The sequence below is a fragment of the Oncorhynchus mykiss genome, chromosome 8 (genome assembly GCF_013265735.2).
Source record: "Oncorhynchus mykiss isolate Arlee chromosome 8, USDA_OmykA_1.1, whole genome shotgun sequence".
Taxonomy (NCBI): Eukaryota; Metazoa; Chordata; class Actinopteri; order Salmoniformes; family Salmonidae; genus Oncorhynchus; species Oncorhynchus mykiss.
Genome location: NC_048572.1, coordinates 58,181,343 through 58,203,705, shown reverse-complemented (window position 1 = coordinate 58,203,705; position 22,363 = coordinate 58,181,343). Strand labels below are relative to the sequence as shown.

Here is a 22,363-nt window from a genome sequence, read left to right as displayed (position 1 = left end):
AGGGACGTCAGTGTTGGGTAGTCTGGTAGCAGGGATGTCAGTGTTGGGTACTCTTGCAGCTCTGTTCAGAATACAACAACACACCGAAATCAATTCCTAAACAGGGAAAACAACAAAGCATGAATAAATGAGTGGCTCTAATGGTCTTGGTACTACCAACGTAGACCGCTTTGACGGTCTTCAATGCGCCTGTGTACAGTTGTACTGTGGCTTCCTCGACATAGCAGTCCTAGAGGATGAATCCTAACATGCAGCGTCCTCCGGTTGAGAGAGACTCACTGACATGGGAAATCATGTTTCACACTGAAAATAATGTCGTTCGAATGTTGTGAGTGTGTTGCATATGAGGAGCAGGCTGGGGGGTCTCATTTCTAAACGGGTCAGGACAGGCTAGTCCTCCAGGCTTCTCTTAGTCACACTGATTGAGACAGAGACAGGCAGAGAGAGGGAGAGACAACGTTTTTAAAAAAAGAGGTAGGGAGAGAGGGGGACAGAGAGATGAGAGATATAAAGATACAGAATAAAAGGGAGAAAGAGTGAGAGGTAAACAGAGAGAGAAAGAAAGACAGAGAAAGAGAGTGATCATTTAGAATGTAAACCACCATGTTTTCCATCCAAACCACAATGACACAAACCCCAAAACAGCACACAACATCACAGTACAGCAGCTACTTCCGAATACTAGGCCACCACCACTGCCCATTGTTCAATGTAGGCCACAAGCTAATGTAAGCCACAACATTTCATGTTCATTGCAGAGCAGCGTGGAGCTTGACCAGTAATTCAAAATCATGTTTCAGAGACCGCAACTCCCAGCTTCCCCCACGGTCACAGAGCAAATACCAGGCAAAACTGGGAAGATTAGTCATTTGACCTTTGGTAGCAGTAGAGGGATGGGATAGGGTTGGGTCTCTGTTGTTTAGATCATTTGGTGCAGGGCTCTCCAACCTTGTTCCTGGAGAGCTACCATCCTGTAGGTTTTCACTCCAACCCTAATCTAGCGCACCTGATTGTAATAATTAGCTGGTTGATGAGCTGAACCAGGTTAGTTCCAACTGGGGTTGGAGGGAACAGGGTTGGAGACCCCTGGTTTAGTGTGATCGTGTAAGGCATAGAGTGACATCATCATATGGGAAAGTCCATTGATATTGCTCTCAACATTGCAATTCCTTTCTCTGATATAGGAGCACCAATGTGAATCGCTCACTGTTGTTTTGGTATGTTTGTCCTCCTTATTTTTAGTATGAGGTTTAGGCCTACATAGCTCAAGTCTGCACATACATTGCAGTTGTTTGCTCAGAAATCTCTTCAGTGACCATAAGTCCTCCTCCCAAATGTTTTTGTGGTGCTTGAGTTATATTTGAGTGAAAACAAGCTCCAACCAACCTCCCTGGAAGCAGCAGCAAGCCAGCCCAGCAGCACCAGCTCAAACGGGGTTGGTTCAACTTTCTTTCGACCTGTCAGAGCCAGACCCTGCCTGGAAGAAAAAGCCTGCACACATTCCACAGGGAAAATCCTGACCACTCAACCATTTGTTAAGGCAAAACTCTGGTATTTTACCTTCATAGCATATAGCATAACTTCTTTCTAAATAGTGAGCCAACAGGTTTTCAGCGCTTTTTTCCCCATGACTGATCAAAACTCATGTTCTCGTGCTCTCTGGTCCCTCTGCAGCAGACATATAGTGAGCAATATGTTTGGAACATCAAATCGCAATATCAAAACGCATTACATACAGAATGGTGAGAATCGTAATGCATATCATATTGTCACCTAAGTATCGTGATAATATTGTATCGTGAGGCCCCTGGCAATTCCCAACCCTCACACACACTTGAATGATCGTAACGGCGCAACATGCCATGCGTTTCCATCCCGCTGGCAGCGAAAGTTGCAATTTATGTACGATGTGACAATAATGTCCTGCGCAGCGCAATCCTAGCATTCGTCACACATTTATCAGCTGTAACCGCAGCCTATCATTCTTCAGGATGCCCACAGGGGCCACATCATCCACAGAACCACAGGATCAAAGGGGAAGAACCTCAGAGAGCCACATTTAGTTCAGATTCAGGGGGACTCATACACACACACACACACACACACACACACACACGAGGATCATGGGCCAAAGACCTCTCCATCAACTTGGAGATAGGGAAAAGCTGAGGCTAAAGAAAGCCGTGTTCAAAACAAACCATAGAAAATCTCTGTCGAGTCTGTAGAGTTCAAAAGATTGGCCTGCGGCCCACACGAATCCAACTTTATTGAGACACCATGACAAGGTAAATGCACAAGGTGTGCAGAAGAATGTTTGCATTCTTCTTTGGCCTAGTCTCTCGCTAATCCGCCCTTTCAACGGCGTACTGAAAGAAGCTTTTCTCCGAGCTTTCTTCGGAGGAAGGATGAAAACATAGGATGAAAAAAAACTAAACGCTTCTGTCAAATCTGCACTCATTCTGAACCTGGATGACAACACAACTCTTTCCCGCCCGCTCTTCCCTCGCTTTCTCGTTCATTTCCCTTGTTCTCCTCTGTTCACAATTCCTTTCATTCCCTTGTGACACACTCTTTCTGCAAACTTTGTTTCTCGTTCTTTTGCATTTGTGTCTCCAAACCTTCCTCTCTTTCTCTTTCTGTATCCCTATACAGTATGTCCCTTTATTCCAGCTTGTTTCATGTCCATCTTTCCCAAACATAGAATTATCTCGGTCTGTACCTTTGTTGTGGGTTTCTTTTGCTTTGCATTCTCTTAACCCCCTCGTTCTCTTTCTCCCTCCCCCTTACTCATTGTACCTGTCAAGCTGTCTGATCTAGCACTTTGACAGCCAGGTGGCTGCCTTCCCCCGGCAGAGTAAATGCTAGGACGTGCTTGCAGTGTCAAAGCGTCTGGTTGTCTTTCTGACTCAGATCCTGCTCCCTATAGAAATACATATGAATAGATCTCACTGGTAAAAAATGTGAGACGCTTGCTAGCGAGCTAACAGAGGCATTTGTGTGCCACTGCTATGTTTGTTTGACTATGGCCATGAGTTCTTCCTGACCGTGTGTGATTAGGAAAAACTCCTGGCCATGTATGCATGAAGTAACTATACTGAACAAAAATACAAACGCAACATGCAACAATTTCAACGATTTTACTGAATTACAGTTCATAAAAAGAAATCGGTCAATTGAAATAAATAAATTAGGCCCTAATCTATGGATTTCACATGACTGGACAGGGGCGCCGCCATGGGTGGGCCTGGGAGGGCATAGGCTCACCCACTGGGAGCGGTCCACCCACTGGGCCCACCCAAAAATGTTCCCCACAAAAGGGCTTTATTACAGACAGAAATACTCCTTAGTTTAATCCGCTGTCTGGGTGGCTGGTCTCAGAGGATCCCACAGGTGAAGAAGCCAGGTGTGGAGGTCCTGGAGGTCCTGGACTGAACATTAAATTCTCCGGCAACATCTCTGGTGGACATTTCTGCAGTCAGCATGCTAATTGCACACGCCCTCAACTTGAGACATCTGTGGCATTGTGTTTTGTGACAAAACTGCACATTTTAGAGTGGCCTTTTTCCTTTGTCCCCAGCACAAGGTGCACCTGTGTAATGATCATGCTGTTTAATCAGCTTCTTCATATCCCACACCTGTCAGGTGGATGGATTATATTGGCAAAGGAGAAATGCTCGCTAACATGGATGTAAACAAATGTGTGCACAAATGTTGAGAGAAATAAGCGTTCTGTGCATATGTAAAAAAAATCAGATATTTTATTTTAGCTCATGAAACATAACTGATATTCCAACGGTATCTGGTGAATGAGGCGTTAGCCATGAGGCTAATTCATTACTGCCTACCTGACAAAACCTGCGCAACCATGCTAACAATGCTAGCCTGTCCTCTGAAAATGACCTGTAAAATGATTACATGAGAGGCTCATCTATAGACCAATCAGCCTTGTTAATACAGCACGCCGTCTCATCCAACCAACACATTAAAATTAGACAAACTTATCTCGCTGCTGCCCAAATATTAATCAGAAAATAACCTCCCCTTTCCTGAGCTGTTAGAACGCACCACAGTGGAGAGGACAAAGGTGGTATTCTCCACTATCACTACCATGCTCCAAACACTCATTACTGAGAGATGGCTTCTGCTGAAAGGGTAGATGGTTATCTACCTCTGTACTTTCTCTACTGAGAGGAAGAGATGGAGAGAGGAGAGAGAGCGGTAGCGGAGCGAGAAAGAGGGAAAGGAGAAAGTATGAAAGAAAGAGAGCTGGCCTATGCTGAAAGGGTAGATGGTTATCCTTACCTAAAGAGAGTGAGTGAGCGACAGAGAGAGAGAGAGAGACAAAAATAGTGTGAGAGAGTGTAAGGGAGAGAAAGAGGAGAAGTAGAATAGACAGTAGGGCTGGGAATTACCAGGAACCTCGTGATACGATGTAACCACGATACCAGTGACGGTCGGTGCAGTTTAAGATGAGGGAGTGTTATATATTTCTCTATGAGCACGGCCTTATTTCTATTACAGCATATTGGATGACGGTCATTCATATTCCATTCACCCTGGTCAATGTAACATTGGTTTAGGCTACTACATGATTCTCAAATTTGTCCTATACCCATCATGACAGACGTTGACACATTCAATACCGCCTTGGACACTCTTGCCTTCATCTAGCTGATCTATGGTGTAATCATTAGTCCAAACATTTGCAGACGAGAGTTTCTATTGGACAAATTCAGGTTTGTTTATCCCCATTTCGTATCGTTTCCTTCCGTTTAAGAAACCTTTTTCAACAGAATTGACCGAATGAATACAGCCCTGATCACCCGCAAACACAGTTCACTTTCAAGAAGCCATATACAACAGCATGATCACTTTGCTCGTTGTATAATTCCTTCTGACATCTACGCGCTCTGCTCCTCTCACCATTTCCCTTCACTTTTGGACTTCAGTACACAACACAACAGCTGTCTGTGACCAGGGGAAAAAGCTTTCCAAGCCAAACCTTCATACCATAACTGCTAACAGCACACACAGCCTACATCGTTGTCACCATATTAGCTAACGTCATAGTCAACATAGTTACTAGGACTAACGCGATAGTAAACCCGCTACAATCATGCAGTACAGTGTACAGCAAGCAGTTACACTGTCGGGCCCCGAGTGGCAATAAATTAATAAAACCAAAAGCTTACCTTGACTTGGAAGAGTTCCAGTGTTGGATAGCCATAGCCAGGTAGCTAACATAGCATCCCTCTCTATTTGAGCCGGGTGTTTGAGTAGGCCTAACTATGTAGCTGCATTTGCTAGCTAAGTGAAAGTGAAAGCTAAAAAATACAACAAAATATAGCTAGCTCTCTAACTCTCTCCTCCTTTTTGAAGATATTAATTTGTTCAGAAATGTTAAGCTATTGTCTTTCTCTTTGTTTGAGTCAACTACTCACCATATATGCACTGCAGTGCTAGCTAGTACTAGATTCATTCTCTGGTGAACAGCATGTCAGTTCACGCTGCAAGATTTCTGATAGGTTGGAGGACGTCCTCCAGAAGTTGTCATAATACTGTGTAAGTCTATTGAAGAGGGTGAGAACCAGGAGCCTCCTAGGTTTTGTATTGAAGTCAATGTATCCAGAGGAGGATGGAAGCTAGCTGTCTTCCGGCTACACCATGGTGCTACCCTACGGAGTGCTGTTGAGGCTATTGTAGACCTTCATTGCAAAACAGTGTGTTTTAATAAATGCTTTGGTGACGTGAATATAGCATAGTTTTATCTGAAAAGGATAACTTTTGTAATGTTTCACTTTTTTATTCTTATGGAATTCACTGAGGAGGATGGTCCTCCCCTTCCTCCTCTGAGGAGCCTCTACTTCACTTAGGTGTCGATACGACATGCATTGTGATTCGATACTAAGATTTTATTGTGATTCGATGTTCCAAGCATACTTTTTCTTGCCCTTTGGAAATACCCGGTTTTCCGCATAAATTGGTCATTAAATTTGATCTGAACTTCATCTAGGTCACAACAAAAGACAAACACAGTCTCTTTAAACTAATAACACACAAACAATTCTACGTATTTCATGTCTTTATTGAACACACCGTGTAAACATTCACAGTGCAGGGTGGGAAAAGTACTCTTCCTAATCCATGTCAAACTGATATCATCATCATTAGTATTCTAAACTCTATCTTGTTAATCCTTGTCATAATGAAATCACCACCATCATCCTCATTATCATCATCTTCATCCCAACCACTCTGAGATGCAGAATGAAAGTGTGTCTTGAGTGGGCGTGAGAATCGCCCGTAGCGTGTAGCTACACACAACGGGGCGTGTATTCCTCTGACATCATTGCACTCTTTCCCCTGCATCACAGCCAGCCACAAAGCCCTCCTTTGTGTGTCAAACTCTCCAACCGTGGCTTGCCAGTCACTCCCTGAGATCATGCCACACTGGCATCAGAGAATGACACTGAATGGACAGAATAGCGCGTTTAATTCACTTCTTATCTGTCAGACACGACAAGCCATGCCAGAAAGAGCATGTCAGATCATGCAACAGTTGATCTTTAGGGGGATTTTATCTTTGGGAGTCTATGGGTGAGCAGGATGGGATGGTGATTCGAAAGTCAACCAGGAAGTTCATACAGTCTCGTGACCACTGAGAGATTGCAGTGGTCGATCTCTTTTGTATAGGTTACTTAGGTTATATTGTTGCACTTGATTTCAATGAACACAAAAATATGCCCACAGGCATAAGTATGCGTGTGCGTGTGTGTGTGTGTGTTTCTCTTTGTGTCTACAGTACAGTAATGAACATGTCTTCAAACAGCAGCCTCTTTCTACATGTCCAGACTGGATGGCATAACTCTGATTTCACTGATGCTTTGTTGATAACTAGCCAGACTTTCTATACAATGTTCATCAATCAATGCCACTATGGGCTACATGAAATGACTTAAAGGCCCAGTGCAGTCAAGAACACGATTTTCCTGTGCTTTACAGTTCCACACTATGAGGTTGGAATAATACTGTGGAATTGTGAAAATTAGGACAATCCTCTTTCAGTGTAAAAAGCTGTTTGAAAAGACTGCTTGAAATTTCAGCCTGTTTTGGTGGGATGGAGTTTTGGTCTGCCTGGTGACATCACCAGGTGGTAAATTCGTTAATAGACCAATAAGGAAGAGTTCCAAACCTCTCTACTAATAACAGCTGGTTTTCAGTTTTCCCCTCCCCACTCAGACCACGCCCAGATAGTCCTAGCAAAATTCTTGCTTTAGAAATTGCTTTTTGATAAGAAGCTATTTTTGACCATTTAAATTGAAAAGAATCACAGTAAGGTACTTAATTGTTACCCAGAAATGACTTGATATTGAGATAAAAACGTCTGCATTGGACCTTTTAATGCACTGGGATCATTTCCATGTTCATTTGAAGTGAGGAAAGCTGAACATTTGTTGATGAAACTGTACAAAGAGCAGTGTGTCAACTGAGAAACAGACACCTGCATGTCAGCACACGCTCAGACCAATTACAGGTCCTGGAGACACAGTGACCATCAACCCCATCATCCACAGCAACACAGCAAGTATTCTGGGTATTTACGAACATTCATTCATTCAATTAACTTCCATTCATTTTTTTTAAAACGCATTCATTCACTTTGTCAAGATACTATACAAAAGACTAACACAGGAGTTGAGGAGAATTTGTGTTGGTTCACGTTGTATCTAATGAAAAGGGGACAGTGGCGTTCTCCCAGAGGCTGGGTGCGTACAACCCGTGGAACGAACAAAAGGTGTAATGGGTCCGCACTAAAAAAGTTTTTTGCATAAAGCTTACTTCATTTGATTTATTTTCTCACTGCATCGGGGATCGAGGACACAGACGTTTCGGCTTTACAGCCTTCTTCAATGTGTAGGTCCACAATGTATCTCCCTGTAACAGTTCCCCTAAGTGTTTGAACTTTACAGCCATGCAAGAGGAGGTCAATTGTAAGAAAGGCAAATTGGCATAGTGTGACCTTTTGCGTTAAACATCTCATTTTCCAGTTTTGACATCATAACTACAGTGTTACATGCATTTTTCCCCAACAGCCCAGAAATAATGAGGGTACAAAATGCGCTGGCATACAATAGCTCCACCTGAGTTTAACACTCCTGCTGTGTGAATAATATAGCAGTGCTCATATAACAAGGCCAGCCATACAGCACAGGTCTGTTCCCACCTGCAGCTTCTAAATTGGAGAGAAACCTTTTTTTGTACAGTGGTGAAGCAGTGGTGCTGAGAGAAGGACTGGAGATCAAAGACTGACAGAGGGAGATGGGGACAGAGAGTCGGGAGGAGAGGGGAGAAAGGGCACTGGCTTACAGCACGCCACGCCCACGAGAGAGAGAGCAATAGGGGGGAGAGAAAGAGAGAGTAGAACAGAGAATCAGAAAGGTAAAAAGTCCGAGAGAATATGTGGGAGAAACGGGAAGAAAGACAGAAACGAGAGTTAGAGAGAACAGATTTTAAAACCTCTACAGGATCTGTGGGTCCCGCGCGAGACAGTTGAGCTAACGTAGGTTAATGCGATTAGCAGAAGGTTGTAAGAAACAAGAAAATTCCCCAGGACATAGACATATCTGATATTGGTAGAAAGATTTTCTTTTTAATCTAACTGCACTGTCCAATTTACAGTAGCTATTACAGTGAAAGAATACCATGCTATTGTTTGAGGAGAGTGCACAGTTATGAACTTGAAAAGTTATTAATAAACCAAATAGGCACATTTGGGCAGTCTTGATACAGCATTTTGAACAGAAATGCAACGGTTCATTAGTTCAGTCTAAAACTTTGCACATACACTGCTGCCATCTAGTGCCCAAAATCTAATTGCACCTGGGCTGGAATAATACATTATGGCCTTTCTCTTGCATTTCAAAAATGATGGTACAAAAAAAATACAAACAAACGGTTGTTTTTTACCAGATCTAATGTGTTATATTCTCCTACATTCATTTCCAAAAACTTCAAAGTGTTTCCTTTCAAATGGTATCAATAATATGCATATCCTTGCTTCAGGGCTTGAGCTACAGGCAGTTAGATTTGGGTGTCACGTTCTGACCTTTATTTTCCTTTGTTTCGTCTTTATTTAGTATGGGCAGGGCGTAAGTTGGGGTGGGCAGTCTATGTTTTGTGTTTCTATGTTTAGGTTTCTGTTTCGGCCTAGTATGGTTCTCAATCAGGTTCTCAATCAGAGGCAGGTGTCGTCTCTGATTGAGAATCATACTTAGGTAGCCTGGGTTTCACTTTTGGTTTGTGGGTGTTTGTTTCTGTGTTTGTCACCACACGGGAGACTGTTTCGGTTTGGTTTTCATTCATGTTCACATTTATTGTTTTGTATTTCTTAGTGTTCAGTTTATGTTTTATGATAAACAATATGGAGACTTACCACGCTGCGTTTTGGTCCGATCCCTGCTACACCTCCTCTTCAGACGAAGAGGAGGAAATCTGCCGTTACATTGGGTATGTTATTTTAGGCGAAATTGAAAAAAAAGGGGGCGAAAAAGAACAGCGCTTCCTTTAACTTTCTCGGCCCAGGGAGTCTCATTAACAGTACAGCCATCGAAGTGACTTGTAACTTTCCTTCCCAGCAGCTCTACACCACTGTATCACTGTAACAGCAGTAGTCCTTAACTACACCAACCAAGCCAAGACAGATGTCTTTATTACCTAAAAGTCCTCTGGAGTTCCTTTACAGCAGCACTGACTTTCTCTTTACAGAAAGGACACTTTTCATTAGAGAGTAGAAATGCTGTACTCAGTAAGTCAGACTCAGAAAAGGGAGACCGTGTGTGCTTATAACACACACACACACCGTATTCTCACACACACACACACACACACACACACACCACACACACACCATCCACACACCACCCACCCACACACCACCCACACACACACACACCCCATCCACACACACACCCCATCAACACACACACCCCCCATCCATCCACACCACACTCATCCCATACACACACACACACACACACACACACACACACACACACACACATTCACACGCACCACACTCCACATACAAAACACACACACAGGCACACACATACACACAGCACATACAAAACACACACACACCAAGTACGTACACACACAACACACATCCACACACACCACACACGAACACACACACATGCACATACAAAACATATTTCTTCATTAAAACCTCATTACAACCCAACAACCCAATATCCGCTTGGGTCCAGAAACACCAATAAAAGGACACTTAGCCATCTAAGCCCCATGTTGCTACTTCCCATTAGATGAGGTAGGTACTTCTGCACCCTCGGGTGCGTCTGCGGTGGGTGAAGTATGTGTTTTTAGACACAGATTATAGCCGTGGCGTTCCCAGGAAAATGCTATTATGAAAACGGAGCGTCTAATCCGCTGGTAAACACTGGATGGACTGAGTGGCCTGGCAATTTCCCTGACCCAACGCAGTGTGAGTGTGTGAGTGTGTGTGTGTTTTCTTTCCTTGTTTCCTTTTTCTTAAGTAGAATGAGCTTACTGAGATGGGAATGAGCCTGCAGACCTTCACTGCCTGTCTGTGCTACACTGACAAAAATGTACTACAACAACATAACTCATAAGCACATTATATAGTGCAGTACAGTATAATACAAGACAAACTCTATTCATCCCCTGGGGGGCAGTTAAGAAAAACACTAACCGATCTCCACAACTTGAGAATAATCAGACTGGACAATACAGTGAGAACTCCAGGGAGACTCTCCCTCTCTTCTCGCTCACTCTCTCCCTCTCTTCTCGCTCACTCTCTCCCTCTTACAGACACACACAAACACACACACTGACAAAGCCAGGCACACACTCTGACAAAGACACACAGACACAGACTAGAGGTTGACCGATTAATTGGAATGGCCGATTAATTAGGGCCGATTTCAAGTTTTCATAGCAATCGGAAATCGGTATTTTTGGGCGCTGATTTCCGATTATTTTAAAAATGTAAATGTTTTTAAATATATTTTTTATACCTTTTATTTAACTAGGCAAGTCAGTTAAGAACAAATTCTTATTTACAATGACAGCCTAGGAACGGTGGGTTACTGCCTTGTTCAGGGGCAGAACGACAGATTATTACCTTGTCAGCTCAGGGGTTCCAATCTTGCAACCGCACAGTTAACTAGTCCAATGCTCTAACCATTGCAGTCCACGAATAGCCTGCCTGTTACGCGGCTTTTGTGGAACGATGGGTAACGAAGCTTTGAGTGAGGCTGTTGTCGATGTGTTCCTGGTTCGAGCCCAGGTAGGGGCGAGGAGGGGGACGGAAGCTATACTGTTACACTGGCAATACTATAGTGAATATAAGAACATCCAATAGTCAAAGGTATATGAAATATAAATGGTATAGAGAGAAATAGTCCTATAAATACTATATTAACTACAACCTAAAACCTCTTACCTTGGAATATTGAAGTCTCATGTTAAAAGGAACCACCAACTTTCATATGTTCTCATGTTCTGAGCAAGGAACTCCAACGTTAGTTTTTTTACATGACACATATTTCACATGGCACATATGTTTACATGGCACATTTTTCATGGCACATATTTCACAGGGCACATATTTTACATGGCACATATTTTACATGGCACATATTTCACATGGCACATATGTTTACATGGCACATTTTTCATGGCACATATTTCACAGGGCACATATGTTTACATGGCACATTTTTCATGGCACATATTTCACAGGGCACATATGTTTACATGGCACATTTTTCATGGCACATATTTCACAGGGCACATATGTTTACATGGCACATTTTTCATGGCACATATTTCAGAGGGCACATATGTTTACATGGCACATTTTTCATGGCACATATTTCACAGGGCACATATTTTACATGGCACATTTTTCATGGCACATATTTCACAGGGCACATTTTTCATGGCACATATTTCACAGGGCACATATTTTACATGGCACATATTTTACATGGCACATATGTGTACATGGCACATATTTTTCACGGCACATATTTTACATGTCACATATTTTACATGGCACATATTTTACATGGTGCATATTTACATGGCACATATTTTACATGGTAGATATGTAGCATGGTGCATATTTTACATGGTACATATTTTACATGGCACATATTTTACATGGCATATATTTTCACATGGCACATATTTTACATGGCACATATTGTACATGCCACATATTTTTACACTGCACATATTTTTACACGGCACATATTTTTACATGGCACATATTTTACATGGCACATATTTTACATGCCACATATTTTTACATGGCACATATTACTTTCTTCTCCAGCACTTTGTTTTTGCATTATTTAAACCAAATTGACCATGTTTCATTATTTATTTGAGGCTAAATAGATTGTATTGATGTTTTATATTAAGTTAAAATAAGTGTTAAATCAGTATTGTTGTAATTGTCATTATTACAAATAAAAAAATTGGCTGATTAATCGGTATCTGCTTTTTTGGTCCTCCAATAATCGGTATCGGCGTTGAAAAATCATATTCGGACGACCTCTAACACAGACACAGTCTCTCTCTCTCTCTCTCTCTCTCTCTCTCTCGCTCTCTCTCTCTCTACAATAACATAATCTGAGACAGACAGAGAGCGGAAGTGGGCCCATGCCAGCATCCAAGAGCACTGAACATCGGTCTGGACTGTGAAATGAATCATTATCTAATGGCAGCAGCATATACCAGAGAGCGTCTAAGTGTCATCTAGGGTCTGTGTCTGCTGTGTATTTAGTTGTATAACGGTGCATTAGGCGCTGTGTTCCCACGAGATGTCTCTTCACATTGAAGCCTCCAGCGTGAAGAGACAGCCCTAGGGTGGCGTTCAACCCTCCCGCTCCTAACAGCGGCTGCGTGTCGTCTGTCAGACGAAAGACGACGGAGACTCTGAGGCCGTCAAATACAATAAGCGCGTGTGTCCGTTAAAAACCGAAGAAACGAGAGCGGACTGGGGGAAAGGTAAAGAAAGGATCGGTGAAAAAAGGTAGGGAAAGAGAGGTAGAGTATTTTTTTTGTTGTTGTTCATTGTGGAGAGTATCTTCACTAGACGTCTGAGTGGTTTGGTTTTGCATCGCTTTGTAGCAGTGTCCTACTTAATGAAGGTTTTCTTTGGTTATCTGCCTAACGCTGAAGTCTACAACAACACTGCGGCATCCGCATGCTGCTCACACCCACCCAGAGACAATGAGAAACAGACGCTGTGTAATAAAGCAGCAGAAGAAAATCACACTGCTTTAGGTTCATACGGACTGTTCAGAGGGACAGTAACTCAGACTAGTGCCAGGAGTTTTCCCTGGCCATGTAACTTGATCAGCAACACTAGGGTACAGAGTTTTTCCTTGTCGAGTCATGTGGTCAGGACAATCTCCTGGCCCTGGCTAGAGTCTTACTTTCTTTCTCCGTACACAGACCCAACGTCTCTCTCTCTCTCTCTCTCTCTCTCTCTCTCTCTCTCTCTCTCTCTCTCTCTCTCTCTCTCTCTCTCTCTCTCTCTCTCTCTCTCTCTCTCTCTCTCTCTCTCTCTCTCTCTCTCTCTCTCTCTCTCTCTCTCTCTCTCTCTCTCTCTCTCTCTCTCTCTCTCTCTCTCTCTCTCTCTCTCTCTCTCTCTCTCTCTCTCTCTCTCTCTCTCTCTCTCTCTCTCTCTCTCTCTCTCTCTCTCTCTCTCTCTCTCTCTCTCTCTCCCCCTCTCTCCCCCTCCCTCCCTCCCCAGAGGTCAAACTTCTTACCCCAGCCTGGGAGAGCAACAAATGATTTACACTGCCGTCACCTCAATGTCACAGCCACGTCCACCCTGGCCCATGCACCATGCGCTAAGTGTCTTGGCACCCTGCTGTGGACCCACACACACACACAATGCACTCACGCACATGCACACACACTGCATTGGCCAACCAGGTCGCTCAAGATCAACTTCAAAATTCGAGGTCCGTCCAGGACATTGAGAGATGCCTTCAACTGTCCACTAGGGGCAGCAGTGAGCGCTATTACCATCAAGTAGATTTGGGCGTTGTGTACAGCGGTGTCGGGTGGGCCTAAGCCAGCGATAGGCCCTTGTTTTATTATTTTTTATCCAAAACTTTAACCCTTAACTTAACCATTCGGAATGAATGCCTAAACTAAGCCAGCCGCGAGCCGTAGGCGATAGCAACGGACAAACGTCAGAATCGGAAGTCAAATTGGAATCGTCAAGTCAAACTTTGCGACCTTTTGCCAAATTTCATGCTTCAAACATAAAGATATAAAACTGTATTTTTTTTGTGAAGAATCAACAATAAGTGGGACACAATCATGAAGTGGAACGACATTTATTGGATATTTCAAACTTTTTTAACAAATCAAAAACTGAAAAATTGGGCGTGCAAAATTATTCAGCCCCCTTAAGTTAATACTTTGTAGCGCCACCTTTTGCTGCGATTACAGCTGTAAGTTGCTTGGGGTATGTCTCTATCAGTTTTGCACATCGAGAGACTGACATTTTTTTCCCATTCCTCCTTGCAAAACAGCTTGAGCTCAGTGAGGTTGGATGGAGAGCATTTGTGAACAGCAGTTTTCAGTTCTTTCCACAGATTCTCGATTGGATTCAGGTCTGGACTTTGACTTGGCCATTCTAACACCTGGATATGTTTATTTTTGAACCATTCCATTGTAGATTTTGCTTTATGTTTTGGATCATTGTCTTGTTGGAAGACAAATCTCCGTCCCAGTCTCAGGTCTTTTGCAGACTCCATCAGGTTTTCTTCCAGAATGGTCCTGTATTTGGCTCCATCCATCTTCCCATCAATTTTAACCATCTTCCCTGTCCCTGCTGAAGAAAAGCAGGCCCAAACCATGATGCTGCCACCACCATGTTTGACAGTGGGGATGGTGTGTTCAGCTGTGTTGCTTTTACGCCAAACATAACGTTTTGCATTGTTGCCAAAAAGTTCAATTTTGGTTTCATCTGACCAGAGCACCTTCTTCCACATGTTTGGTGTGTCTCCCAGGTGGCTTGTGGCAAACTTTAAACTACACTTTTTATGGATATCTTTAAGAAATGGCTTTCTTCTTGCCACTCTTCCATAAAGGCCAGATTTGTGCAATATACGACTGATTGTTGCCCTATGGACAGAGTCTCCCACCTCAGCTGTAGATCTCTGCAGTTCATCCAGAGTGATCATGGGCCTCTTGGCTGCATCTCTGATCAGTCTTCTCCTTGTATGAGCTGAAAGTTTAGAGGGACGGCCAGGTCTTGGTAGATTTGCAGTGGTCTGATACTCCTTCTATTTCAATATTATTGCTTGCACAGTGCTCCTTGGGATGTTTAAAGCTTGGGAAATCTTTTTGTATCCAAATCCGGCTTTAAACTTCTTCACAACAGTATCTTGGACCTGCCTGGTGTGTTCCTTGTTCTTCATGATGCTCTCTGCGCTTTTAACGGACCTCTGAGACTATCACAGTGCAGGTGCATTTATACGGAGACTTGATTACACACAGGTGGATTGTATTTATCATCATTAGTCATTTAGGTCAACATTGGATCATTCAGAGATCCTCACTGAACTTCTGGAGAGAGTTTGCTGCACTGAAAGTAAAGGGGCTGAATAATTTTGCACGCCCAATTTTTCAGTTTTTGATTTGTTAAAAAAGTTTGAAATATCCAATAAATGTCGTTCCACTTCATGATTGTGTCCCACTTGTTGTTGATTCTTCACAAAAAAAATACAGTTTTATATCTTTATGTTTGAAGCCTGAAATGTGGCAAAAGGTCGCAAAGTTCAAGGGGGTATGTATCTCTCGCACACGCACAAACACATACACTAACCTCTGCCTGGGAGATTTGAGAAGGCAAAACACAGCAGCAGCAGAAGTGCCAGCCAAATCTATTCCTACCCACCCAGACCAATCCTTTAGTCAGGGTTTGATTTTATTGGCCTGCCAAAATATGACAGATAATAATCAACTCTGGGAGAAGCAATGGAGGGAAGAGACGTGATTGGAGAAGGAGGACATGATTGACTTGAGTTTAATGGCTGGCGTACGCCACACAACACAGTTAGACACATCCACACACACGCACGCACGCATGCACACACACACACACACACACTCACAGACACACACTGGCTGGCCCGAGACGAAGTGCAGTGGAAAGCAAATGAGCTGTGTGTCAAATGCATAAACAAGGGAGAGTGACGTCAGGCCGAATCAACAGTGCTAGCTAGGAGCCTGAGAACCACAGCTAATTTATGTAACAATGCAACAAGAACGGTTTCGGATGAGGGTGACAGCTGGGCTTAATCAAGTGAACAAAGCCAAGAGAGAGGGAGACTGAGCGAGAGAGATGAAGAGCGAGAGCGAGAGAGGGAGAGGGAGAGAAATAGAACAGGAGAGGGAGAGGGATTTGAAAGGGTAGAGGTATCAGCCGTTGGTGAACAGAAATCTCCTTAAACTTTTGATAAGAACAGGGGGGTGGGGTGAGTAGAAAGACAAGGAGAGAAGTGAAAGACAGGGACAGATATATACTATATATATACTATATATATACTATATATATATACAGTGGGGCAAAAAGTATTTAGTCAGCCAGCAATTGTGCAAGTTCTCCCACTTAAAAAGATGAGAGAGGCCTGTTTCCATCATAGGTACACTTCAACTATGACAGACAAAATGAGAGAAAAAAATTCCAGAAAATCACATTGTAGGATTTTTTATGAATTTATTTGCAAATGATGGTGGAAAATAAATATTTGGTCAGCTCGGGAATTCAATCTAGCAACCTTTCGGTTACTGGCCCAACGCTCTAACCACTAGAGAGATGGAGTAATGGAGACATCTATTACTCATCCAAACTGTAATTCTCAACCAACCTAGCCACTGAGCCTGCAGGCCTGTATGGCCGGGTACCTCCAAACAGTACAGTACAGTAGTCCTACAGCAAAGTCCCCAGTAAATCTCAGTAGTATGCCAAGACCTTCTAGACCCAGACATCCGTCAGTGCAGCCGTCAGACAGTGAGACCAGCAGGCCCTTTCATCTTTCTATTCTCTGCCTCTAGCACAGCTCTGGATTTCAATTTATCTGAGTGATGTTCTCAGGCCTGGGTTGTTGGGATGGGCTGTCTGTCGGGTTGGGGTGTTGGGTTGGGTTGGGGTGTTGGATTGGGGTGTTGGGATGGGCTGTCGGGTTGGGGTGTTGGGTTGGGGTGTTGGATTGGGGTGTTGGGGTTTTGGGTTGGGGTGTTGGATTGGGGTGTTGGGTTGGGGTGTTGGGTTGGGTTGGGGTGTTGGATTGGGGTGTTGGGTTGGGGTGTTGAGGTGTTGGATTGGGGTGTTGGGGTGTTGGGTTGGGGTGTTGGGTTGGGGTGTTGGGTTGGGGTGTTGGGTTGGATTGGGGTGTTGGGTTGGGGTGTTGGGTTGGGGTGTTGGGTTGGGGTGTTGGATTGGGGTGTTGGGTTGGGGTGTTGGGTTGGGTTGGGTTGGGGTGTTGGGTTGGGTTGTTGGGTTGGGGTGTTGGATTGGGTTGGGGTGTTGGGTTGGGTTGGGGTGTTGGGTTGGGTTGGGTTGGGGTGTTGGGTTGGGTTGGGTTGGGGTGTTGTGTTGGATTGGGGTGTTGGGTTGGGTTGGGGTGTTGGGACGAGGGTAAAGGGACAGCACTGGTTTATAGTCCGAGGGAGAAGAGGAGAGGAAATAAGATTTACACACACAGGTATGTGCACGCACACACACTTTCACATACACAGTTCAGAGTTAAGATAGCCCCACAGAACAGTCAGAGAACTAGAATAGTAAACTATTTCATCCTGGATCAGAGAAAAGCAGACAGAAAGGGAATATCATTAGGATAGGGTGAGAGAGAGAGGGCTATAGTGGAGATATACAGTACTCTCTAGGGTAAGGAGGATTGAGAAAGGAGGGATGGACAGAATGTAAGAGAAAAGAACAATTGGCGAAAGAGAGAAAGATAAAACTGGAGGGATTATGTGAAAGATAAGAGCGAGTGGAGATTAAAAATTCAGAGAGAGGGAGAGAGGGGTGGAGGGAGGGACACAGAGAGAAGAGGGTGAGAGAGAGAGAAGGACAAAAAGAAAGCTTGGTAGTGAAAGGCTGTCTCCAAACCATGAGCCAGAGCCGCAACTCGTTCTCTTCCTCCATACCTTTCTCTACCTTCCTCCATCCCTCTCTCTACCTTCCTTCATTCCTCTCTCTACCTTCCTCTCTCACTCCATGTGTCTCAGGAGGGAGGCTGCGAGAGCATCAAAGATTTACAGAGACAGGCTCTTAGTAAAGCCTGGGCCTCTAAGACATACACATATTGGGCAGGGTTGGCTGAGCGACATAGCAGCTACTCCCGATCCAGAGCTGGCAACACAACAAGATGCACGACTGCACACAAATGCGCGCTCACACACATTCCCTAGATGCTCTAACACCATGCCAATGGCATATACACTGCGTACATACTCGTGACGTGGCACAGAGATGCATACTACAATCACATGGTATATTACAAACATCTTGCATGTACACACGGTCATAGAAATGAAGAAAGTAGAAATCAACACATTCACATCGAACACACACGCACTGATACCAAAAACACACAGGCCACCCAGCTGTGCACAAAGCCTGAGTTCAGGGGGTTCGTTTTAGACAAGTCAAATATTTATGAGAGACAATTCTGCAGGGGGGAGATGGGATGAAAATTGAGAGGAACTGGGAGGGAGGGAGGTTGGGATAGAGAGAGAGGCTGAGATGCCCTGCGTTACAGTAGAAGATACTGTATGAACACTGAATAAGTCACTGTCATTTGCCAGCCAGGTCACCCGTGATACAAGTCAGTATTAGACGTCCATCCATGTCTGAGGATGTCGGGAGGTGACGTGGAAACCAGCCACTAGGGGCAACAGTGAGCGCTGTTACCTTCAAGTAGGTTTCTGTTTTGCTAGGATGCTGTGGACGCGGATGGTGGCTTGGCATCTGGGGCAAAAGGTTGTGTTGGAAACAAGTGATAGAAAGTTGTTTTTTAGATTTTTGTTTTAAGCCTGTCCCAAACGTTAACCCTTACCTTAACCATTTGTGGTCAATGCCTAAAGTTAAACATACTCTGAATTGTTAAGGTTAATTGCCTAAACTTGACCGTAAAAACGTTGAAATTTGACGCTTGGAACAACTTCGGAATCTGACATTTGGATGAACATCTAATTCTGACGTGAGACTGTGAGAGCTTGTTAGATCATTAGATCAATGCTCGCCTCTTACTTAGGGAAGTGGAGTGGGGAAAAGGGGAGAGAACCCTTTTAGTGCTTTTGAAGGCATGCCGTCAGCTCTCTGTCTTTCTCTGTATCCTGAATAATGTCTACAACCCTGTGACCATCCATACCAGAATTAGACCATCCATACCAGAGTTATACATTGGGTTCCAAGACCCAGATCCACACTTTGGATATATGTTAAAGGCCCAGTGCAGTCAAAATTCAGTTTCTCCTGTGTTTTGTAACATATCCTACAACTGTTATAAGTAGCATGTTAATAGTGTGACAACACTTGATCAGTGATATTTCCTGATAGTGGCTGATTAAAAATACAATCTTCTAATCAGCAGGTTAGCATGGGTGGGAGTTTACGCTTTCCCAGGTGACATCACCATGCGGTAAATTGGTTAATAAAACAATGACAAAGAGAGTTCCAAACCTCTCTGACCACTCCTGTCTCAGCCTCCAGTATTTATGCTGCAGTAGTTTATGTGTCGGGGGGCTAGGGTCAGTTTGTTATATCTGGAGTACTTCTCCTGTCTTATCCGGTGTCCTGTGTGAATTTAAGTATGTTCTCTCTAATTCTCTCTTTCTTTCTCTCTCTCGGAGGACCTGAGCCCTAGGACCATGCCTCAGGACTACCTGGCATGATGACTCCTTGCTGTCCCCAGTCCACCTGGCCGTGCTGCTGCTCCAGTTTCAACTGTTCTGCCTGCGGCTATGGAACACTGACCTGTTCACCGAACGTGCTATCTGTCCCAGGCCTGCTCTTTTAAACTCTCTAGAGACAGCAGGAGCGGTAGAGATACTCTTAATGATCGGCTATGAAAAGCCAACTGACATTTACTCCTGCTGACTTGCTGCACCCCCGACAACTACTGTGATAATTATTATTTTATCATGCTGGTCATTTATGAACATCTTGGCCATGTTCCTGTTATAAAAATCCACCCGGCACAGCCAGAAGAGGACTGGCCACCCCTCATAGCCTGGTTCCTCTCTAGGTTTTGGTGCTTCTACACCTGCATTGCTTGCTGTTTGGGGGTTTAGGCTGGGTTTCTGTACAGCACTTTGAGATATCAGCTCTATAAATAAATCCATTTGATTTGATAACTGGTTTTCAGTTTCCCCCTCCCCCACTCAGACCACTCCCAGACAGTCCTAGCAAAATCCCTGCTTGAGAAATAGTTTTTTGCTAAAAAAACAAACATTTGAATGGAAATCTATTACAGTAAGGTACTTAATTGTTACTCAGAAATGATTTGATTGTGATACAAAGAAATGGCTGCATTGGGCCTTTAAGGAGAGACTGTTTGAAGAGAGACAGAAAGTGAAAGGCAAAGATTAAAATAGAATGACCTCCGGTATAAAAAAAAAAGTTGTAACTGACACATGAAAGAACATCTCTTGAAATTTCCATTTGAAGACGTAAATGGTGTCCATTCAGGCAGGTCTATATGCACTAGTTCTGTACTATATGTCTGTCTGAACCTGTTCCTCTCATCCATCACACAGCAGGAACACATGCCCTCCAGTATACTATACCCAGGTTCTTAAATCCTGCCACTGGAGACCCACATTTCTTTATTCATTTACTCTTTTAGCGTCATATTGTCATATTATTCTTGTTACTAGGTATTGTTTGTTTGTTTTTCATTTGGAAACTCTTGAAAACGAGATGGTGCATCTCAAGACATTTCATCCTGCAAATGATTTAAAAAAAAAAAAAACATTTAGCCAGGTAAGTCATCTATTCTCGTCTACAATACCCACCTGGTAATTTAATGGAACACACACAACTACAATATTCATCAACACTTGATGTACAGTGAAGGTATTTGATTAAACTGACCATAAGGGGGGCGGGGGGGGGGGGGGGGTGGATCACAGTGGCTGCACTCAATAAAATGAGGAGAGCTGCTTGGCATACACACCAACACTAAATAAAGAGAGTACACTGAGGGAATGACGTGGGTCGTCTTAGAGAGGAGGGGGCAGTAGTGGTTAGGAACTGAGAGAATCTGCACTTACAACTCCTCTAATGATGGCCGTGTGTGTGTGTGTGTGTGTGTGTGTGTTGGCTTGTATTACTATCCTCATGGGTACTGGAAATCCCCCAAAAGTCCCGACAAGGATAGTAAAATAAGGAAAATTCTCCTTCTTGGGGACATTTCCCAGGTCCCCATGAGGACAAAGGCTATTTTATGGCTTAGGGGTTAGAATCAGTGTTAGGGTTAAAACTAGGTTTAGGTTTATGGTTAGGTTTAGGTTTAGGGGTTAAGATTATTATTATGGTTAGAAGTTAGTCGGATACATTTGTACTGGGTCTTGACTCAGTCTCGGACAGTGAAGCCTCATAATTGCTTCCCGAGACCAGCGAAGAAAAAAACTCAATTATCAGCTTCCATTAAGTCTCCGCATAAAACTGCTTCTCCAGCCCAAATATATACACTCCTTTCTTGAAACATGAATATCTTAACAGCCTTTCTATCTATTATAGACATGTTTGCTGCAGTGGCCAACCTATAGGCCTATAGGTGTGACAGGTTCATGAATGTGAAAGGACAGCAGTCGTAATACCAGTGCACTCATGTAGGAGAGTGCACTTTTTGTGAAACACAAAGGGTCAGTGGTGTAGTGGAAGGTATATGCAGGTATAAACCGTGTACCCACTTTATTTTCAGTGGGCATTGCGTATACTCACTTCTTAATCCCTACTGATGCGTATCAAAGTAGTGTAGTGGAAGTATACGACTTATCAATTACGTCGTACAATAGAGAAATCATGCACAAAGTAGCCTACACAAAGACAAAGCATGTGAAATATGTTCACCTGCGCGCCGCACACCGCCTAGTTTCAGTGGAAAATCATCAGCAGGCAGCAAGAGTGTGCAGCTCTCAGCTGGTTTTGGCATGGAGCAGCTCACAGAATTATGACATCAGTAGCCGGTAGGGTAGGAAAGACGTTTCAACTTATGATATCTACCAGTAAATGCAAACCAATTTGAGATTTGAAAAGTTTATTCCGAAGTGT

General features: G+C 43.6%; 1 protein-coding gene and 1 long non-coding RNA gene across 2 annotated transcripts in view; one reads left to right on the top strand and one right to left on the bottom strand.

Annotated features, from left to right (window-relative positions):
* LOC110530232 (glypican-1) overlaps positions 1–22,363 on the bottom strand; it is a 102,737-nt gene that overhangs the window by 64,678 nt on the left and 15,696 nt on the right. The window lies entirely within an intron of this gene.
* LOC118965534 lies at positions 12,710–21,074 on the top strand. Its single transcript, XR_005052925.1, has 2 exons — positions 12,710–13,084; positions 19,939–21,074. It is a non-coding gene; the product is annotated as an uncharacterized LOC118965534 (long non-coding RNA).